Here is an 8,123-nt window from a genome sequence, read left to right on the forward strand (position 1 = left end):
GTTAGTGGGGATGGCTTTTCAGAGGAGGGGACACTTTAACTGCCCTGAAGCATGAGTGAGAGTTTGATAGCGGGGAACTGTAAGAGGGCATTCTGGTTGGATGGGTCAGCAATACAGTCCCTACATGATCTCATCCAGAAGGATGTGATCGCTCAGACTTTTAAAAGGTAAAAGCCACAAGCTCACTATGGGAGCAACTGTGGTGGAAGGACAGTTAAGCTGCAGCCTGTTCATGGACCTCCTGCTGAACCTAAACAGATTTCTCAGACCGGTGACTCATCAAGAGAACAAACTACATGTACCTGTTGCATAAACCCAGTGCTTTTGGTTTATTTTTATCTTGTTTCCCTAACCCCTCTTTGTTCCATTATTAATACCAAATGTACTGGTGAGACAGGCTTAAATATGATGAACTCCACTGTGGCTTTTTGCACTTGTTATACATTTTTGTGGCCAAGAGAGTGCAATTCTTCTTTACCCCATCTTTCTTTATTCCTTCTGGAAAAGTGGCCTTCACTAGAACATGGAGAGCTGTCACTTCTGCACGTTGTTCCAGAGTAGACACACAACTGAATTACTCTTTACTGAGCCTGTTACACGGGGCACTTTCAAGGCTTTTTCTCACTTAGTCCTCACAACAATTCTCTGAAGGTGACCTTGTTTTTCCATTTTATGGTTGAGACTCAGTGGTGAAGCCACTGGCCAACATCAGCCAGCCTGAATGTGAGGTGCTCTGCTTGAGAGACTTTTTCTTGTGTTCACTCTCATCACTAGACCACACGTGCTTGAGACACTCAGGATTGGGAAGAACACTATGTGGGGAAGGCAAAGCCCTAAGGCCATTTCTTTCTTCACATCTCGCTCAAGCTCAGGTCCATGGTGATCAAACTTTTCCTCACAAAGGCTGCTAAGATCTCCATTTCTATGCTTTGAAGTCATGTAGAGAAAGCTTAAATCTCTCCTCTGCTTTCACATATCTGAGGAAAGTTTAACCATTGATACCCTTATCTCCATCACTTATCATGGCCCCTTCTCTAGTCTATTTTTTTTTAAGCAGGCTCCACACCCAGCATGGAGCCCAGGGCAGGGCTTGAACTCATGACCCTGAGATCAAGACCTGAGCTGAGATCAAGAGTTAGTGCTTAAATGACAGAGCCACCCAGGCACCCCTATTTTTTTTTAAAGGCAAAACTGTTCCCATTTGTAAGCTTTGGTGTTGAAGGATGGCAGAAGCAAAGAAAAGCAAGTGACGATGTGATTATGTCTAGGAATCTGATTGGTTCTCAAAGGTCCCTGAAGGTGAACCACTTTTATTTGTGTGGATGGTCTTCTCAGGTACTGAATAGTGACAACTTTCATCACCATTTTCACTTTATTTTACTTAAGGAAAAAAAAATCTATTACCTTCCTCTTCAAGTTCCTGTTCTGTGATTTCTGGCACAAATGAAATTTGTGAAAGCTCTTAAAGATTCACAAATTGAACTCACTCCAGTGTGAGCAATTAATCTACAATCCCTGGTCAACTCTTCCAGTCCTACCAAATTCCCATGTTTATAGAGACTCTTCCTCAACTTTCCTCATAAACCAAGAGAATATTTCCATTAGTTAAAATGCTTTTTTCTCATTAAGAAGCCAACACTGCAATGGCATTTTTTCCTTTCTTCCCCTGCCTGCTTGCTTTGACTGGTGGTAGGATTAATTGGGCCATGATCAATCTCCTAAAAGACAGCAAATTGGGAATGGCAGGTGGAAGGAGGAAAGCATGAATATTAATTAGCCAAGATTCCAAACAGAAGCCTTTTAATTATATTAAAATGTACAGGCCTGCAGGCAGTGAGCTAGTTCCTGTTGTAAATCTGCCGGCAAGGCCATTACCTCAGCAATGTCAATGCCTTTTAATGAATGAATATATACATTTCAAGTGGGGGAGAGAAAAATACTTTCCCGTTTATAAATATTAAAAGGAAACCTATCAATGTGAGGGGATATCCACGACAGACACTCTCAGGCTGGAGGTGTTTGGGGAAGGTGGAGAAGGCAGTCTCCCTAGACAGCTCATCCCAGGCTGTGAAACTGAAGCCTATGGCTAATACGGGGACCAATGCAATTAGAAACAGATGACTGGGAGCCAGGCTGAGCCAGAGGCTCTGCTTTTCTGTAGGTCAGTAAGCTAAGAGGCACGTAAGGAAGTTACATTAACTTGTCAGGGCACTTCAGAATGATTTGCCACAGGAAACAAGGAAGTCAGGGGCCTTTGTACTTGTGAATGCGAAGAAAGCATTTACTGATGGAAAGGTGATCAGCCCCTGTCGGGGGAAGGGGCCATGAACTGAGAAGTGCTAGAATTCAAGGGCAATAAAGAAATGAAATTTGAGAAAGCAGATGTCAGAAGATCTAGGATTCCCTTGGGAATATCCATGAAGGAAGTCAGAAGGAAATACAGACACAACGGTGGTGAGAATGGGACAGTGGGATGGGAAGGCAGGCTTGATGTAGTTTTGGAATATAGGTGAGGTTTGGTGGGGTGAGGTTGGGAGTCGACGACCAAGAAAGAAATCTTGAGACGTCTTGGTACAAGATGGTGGTTATTAAAGCATGGGGACAGAACCCATGGGCAGAAAGAGCTGCTGCCCCAGGGTTGTGAGGGCTGGCTGACTGTGTACTTGGGAGTTGGGGACAGGGAAAAAGGGAGGTTTTCAAAAGAACTTTCATATGCTAAAGAGGACCTAGGAGATACTGGAGGCTTTTGCCATTGTCAAGTTAAGGTTGTTTTTCCCTCAAAGAAAAAGAAGAAGGTAGCAGGAGGGGAAGAATGAAGGGGAGTAAGTCAGAGGGGGAGAGGAACCATGAGAGAGGATGGACTCTGAAAAACAAACTGAGGGTTCTAGAGGGGAGGGGGGTGAGGGGATGGGTTAGCCTGGTGATGGGTATTAAAGAGGGCACGTTCTGCGTGGAGCACTGGGTGTTATGCACAAACAATGAAGCATGGAACACTACATCACAAACTAATGATGTAATATATGGTGATTAACATAACAATAAAAAATTTTAAAAAAAGTTGTTTTTCCCTCTAGTAAGACATTAACATTAAGAAAATTGGCAGCTTCCTGGAGGAATGTCAAACACATCCCACCCAGGAGTGTGTGTGTGGTGGCGTTGCAGGGTGTCAGTTTAGCTAGCCTTCTGCTCCCTCATCAGGCTGATCACAGATTACTTCAGAGCTGGTGGCAGATTACCTCATAGACTCAAAGGCCTCGAACAGAGTTTAGTGACCAACTAGCCCAACCCCCCTCAATTTCAGAGAACTAAAAATAGGCCCAGAGGGGAGGAATGAGGCTTCTCAGAATGCTAGTTAGTAGGGAAATCCTATTTATTTATCGACCTATGTACCTCCTTACCTATTTATGTGTTAATATACTACGTCCTTCTAAAAAAATATATGCACATTTTACATAATCTGAAAATCTTCATATACATGGCCATGATAATTTAACCCAAATGCAGGGAATCTCTAAGGTCCATCTCAATCTATTGGAATGTCAACAGAAAGACTGCAGAGCCTTTGTGGAATCACCCTTGATTTTGGAAAGCTTGATAGGTGAAAAAAGAAACTCACCAGAAAATACCTGAAAACTTTAGCACCTTGAAGTTTGACATTAGCCAACTTTGAAAGGAAGCTAAGCAGAGAATAATTTTTTTGAGTGCAATTAAAAAATAACTCCATGCATTTGAAATCCAATTGAGGTTCCTTATGATTTTGAAAAGCTTTAGGTGGGCTTTTCAAAGAAAAATCAGAAATTATCTGTAAAGGGGCACACTTCTGTTTATGAGCCTGTGTGTGAGTGGAAGTGGGTATGTGGAGGGTTGATGAGGGCAAGTTCTAAGTTAATTTCATAGAGCAGGGGCACAGCATTCCCAGAATGGACATACATCTATCTTACAGCATCTGCCTTCAGTTTAATAGGAACTCAGGAGTTTGTGGATGACTTCCTACAGGAAAAGCAACTCTATGGTCAAATGATCTTCGACAAAGCAGGGAAAAAATATGCAATGGAAAAAAAGACAGTCTCTTCAATAAATGGTGCTGGGAAAATTGGGCAGCCACATGCAGAATAATGAAACGACCATTCTCTAACACCCTACACAAAGATAAACTCAAAATGGATGAAAGACCTCAGTGTGAGATAGGAATCCATCAAAATCCTAGAGGAGAACATAGGCAGTAACCTCTTTGACATTGGCCATAGCAACTTCTTTCAAGATACATCTCCAAAGGCTAGTGAAACAAAAGCCTTTTGGGACTTCATCAAGATAAAAAGCTTCTGCACAGCAAAGGAAAGAGTCAACAAAACAAAGAGGCAACCCACAGAATGGGAGGAGATATTTGCAAATGACACTACAGATAAAGGGCTGGTACCCATGATCTATAAAGAACTTCTCAAACTCAACACCCAAAAAAACAAATAATCAACTCAAAAAATGGGCAGAAGACATGAACAGACATACAAATGGCTAACAGACACATGAAAAAATGCTCATCATCATTAGCCATCAGGGAAATTCAAATCAAAACCACTCGGAGATACCACCTTACACCAGTTAGAATGGCAAAAAGTGACAAGGCAAGAAACAACAAATGTTGGAGAGGTTGTGGAGAAAGGGGAACCCTCTTACACTGTTGATGGGAATGCAAGTTGGTATAGCCACTTTGGAAAACAGTGTGGAGGTGCCTCAGAAAATTAAAAATAGAGCCACCCTATGACCCAGCAATTGCACTACTGGGTATTTACCCCAAAGACATAGATGTAGTGAAAAAAGGGCCATATGTGCCCAATGTTCATAGCAGCAATGTCCACAATAGCCAAACTGTGGAAAGAGCTGAGATGCCCTTCAACAGATGAATAGATAAAGAAGATGTGGTCCATATTTAAAATGGACTATTACTCATCCATCAGGAAGGATGAATACCCAACTTTTACATCCACATGGATGGGACTGGAGGTGATTATGCTAAGTGAAATAAGTCAAGCAGAGAAAGTCAATTATCATGTGGTTTCACTTATTTGTGGAACATAAGGAATAGCATGGAGGACATTAGGAGAAGGAAGGGAAAAATGAAGGGGGGGATCGGAGGGAGTGATGAGCCATGAGAACCTATGGACTCAGAGAAACAAACTGAGGGTTTTAGAGGGGAGGGGAGCAGGGGGATGGGTTAGCCTGGTGATGGCTACTAAGGAGGGCACGTACTGCATGGAGCACTGGATGTTATATGAAAACAATGAATCATGGATCACTGCATCAAAAACTAATGATGTAATGTATGGTAATTAACATAATAACATAAATTAAAGAAAAAGAAACGCAACTCAAAGATTAAGTCAAGATTAATAGGAAAGTACTGCTACTCTATTGCAATGATATAAATGTTCACACACATTTATCTAGAGAGCAAAGATTAGGCAGGCTCAAAACTTCTTTGAGATGCATTCAATTTTGCCTCATGACTATGAGACATAGTAATAGGACTTATTTGGTAACATTGAGAAGAAGGAAGAGGATGGTGAAAGTTACACAGCATGTTAGATGTCCATTCAGTTCATTGTAGATGCAATACTTTCTGTGTGACAGACAGGGGATTAGGATATAATGATTCAAAGCAGAATAAGACAAAGTGCTTTATCAGCCTGATCTTCTCAAGAGACACATGAACAAGTAACTTAAACATTTTGGACAAAAGTGCTGTAGTGGGGGTGTGCAAGGGAACAAAGAAGCACAAAAGAACAGTGCTTGCCTCATCTAGGTGGTAGGAAGAGGCTTTTGGAGAAGATAGAGTGAGTTGCATGGGTGAAGAAGAAGGTAGAGGAATAGAAGGGGATAGAAAGACGAAGGGACATGACCTTCAGACCTAATGGCAGTAGCAAAGGTGCATAGCACAGAACACTGTGTGCTTTGCTCTACACATTTTTTCTCATTAGAGGAAAACCTATTTTGCTGTTCCTGTCTCCAGATGAAGGTCCACATCCATGTGAATTAGAAATTTGCCTCTCTATGGGATGATGATAGGAAGAACTAATGAAATAGAGCAATCAACAACCCACCATTCACTGTCCTGAGTTGCTCCTGTTTTTCCACCTGGAAGATTGGGCTGCTGATAATCTCCAGAAAATGGAAACACCATGGATGTCCATCACCTGCCTGCATAATGAATTGCAATTAATATAAACCAAACACGGTGATTTATCACAAACTCCCTGTACTTGCTGATAGTATCTTTTTGTTTTTAATATTCATAACCCATCAGTGAAACTAAAGTCCGTAGTTAGCTGGAGGCTACAATGGAAAGAACCCCTGTCATTGTCCCTCCAGCTGTTGTCAAATTGTTCTCGACCATGGTTCTTCTGTAAGGTGAGCGGGGAGCAAAGCAGTTTGAACGAAGAAACTTGGTCTGGGAAAAGACTGCACCTTATCTCTGGGTTAATTTGTTTAATCCTTAACTGTCCTTGAGGCCATTCTTAGCAGTTGGCCAAGGTCAAAGTCTTAACTGCCTGTAGGGGGAATTGGAGGAAAGTCATCCCTTTGCAGCCTGAGCAGCATTAGCCTTTCTCTAGACAAGGGACAAGGTGGAATTAAAAATATTATACTCCTCTTCTTCCTCTTTGACTAATCCCATCTCCTATCTTTTTTCTGTTTTTCTTTTTCCCTATCCGTCTTGCTTCCCTACTCGTGTTAGTCTTGGGTCTAGACACAAGGCTGGTCAGAGAAAGTACCATGCTGGGGATTTTTTGTGGGGGGTGGTGGTGATTTTTTCACCCTCTTAGCTTCCCAGAACTACCAGAAATTCTGGAAGTACACCAATTCAGTTGAGTTCAGGAACTTGACTCATCGGGAGTCTTTCTAAAGTAGCTGAGGTTCAGTCAGTTAAGCCACACTTTGAGAGAGCAGAATTGCTGCACTGAGTCGGAGTTGGGGAACTTCCAGTGATTTACAGCTATCATGACACTTTGAAGATCTTGTCATCTCTGTGCCAATGCTGGATAAGTAGCAGAGACATTTCACAGTTAGCCTCTTATCAGAGATGGCACATGCATATCTTTCTGATTAAGGTCAACTCAGTTTTTTGAGTAAGCCAATGAAATGAACGCTTCAAAAGAACACACAAGCCCTGTGATAAATGGGCTGGTCACAGGAGGAAGGGTGGGTGACCAAAAAGGCAAGGGAGTTTGGGGAGGAGACTGCTTGACGGGGAAGGATTAATTCAGTAAACTGGTCCTGTTACCAGACTCTCCTGGACTTGTTTCTAAGGATTAGGGAGCTGTCAATAGAAATAGACCAAGTGGTTCTCATACAGACTCTGCATGAGGTTGAAAGTAGAGGGTGCCTCTGGGATTTAATATAAGGACGTGTGTGTGTGTGTGTGTGTGTGTGTGTGTGTGTGTGTGTGTATGAGAGAGAGGGAGAGAGAGCATGAGTATAGGGTGGCATGGTAGGTTAAAGCTGCCTACAACTTTCTTCCTTCCTCCCTTTGCCATTCTATTCTTCCCAACAGAAAGTGGAGTACATTTTTCCTCCTCTTGGACTTCACCAATAGAACATGAGAGAGATGGTGCTATGAGGCCAGACCTTAAAAGATCTATAGCTTTTTCTCTCACCATTCCTGGAACTCAGCTACCATACTGTGAGGAATCCCAAGAAACCATGTGGTGAGACCAATTGGAGGGAAACCAAAGCCACCAGCCCCCAGGCCTAGCTGAGCTCCCAGCCTACAGCCAGCACTCATATCCAGCCATTGGGAATGAGGCCATTTTTGATCATCCGGTCATCCTAGTGCCCCACCTGACACCATGTGAAGCAGAAGAAATGCTCAATCGATTCATGGGATCATGAGAAATAATAAGTTATTTTTTTTTTAATTTTTTTATTGTTATGTTAATCACCATATATTACATCATTAGTTTTTGATGCAGTGTTCCATGATTCATTGTTTGTTCATAACACCCAGTGCACCATGCAAAACGTGCCCTCCTCAATACCCATCACCAGGCTAACCCATCCCCCCACCCCCCTACCCTCTAGAACCCTCAGTTTTTCAGAGTCCATCATCTCTCATGGTTCCTCTCCCCCTC

Source organism: Callorhinus ursinus, unplaced genomic scaffold (assembly GCF_003265705.2).
Source record: "Callorhinus ursinus isolate GAN/ISIS: 27379988/994484 unplaced genomic scaffold, GSC_fseal_2.0 scaffold13, whole genome shotgun sequence".
Classification (NCBI taxonomy): Eukaryota; Metazoa; Chordata; class Mammalia; order Carnivora; family Otariidae; genus Callorhinus; species Callorhinus ursinus.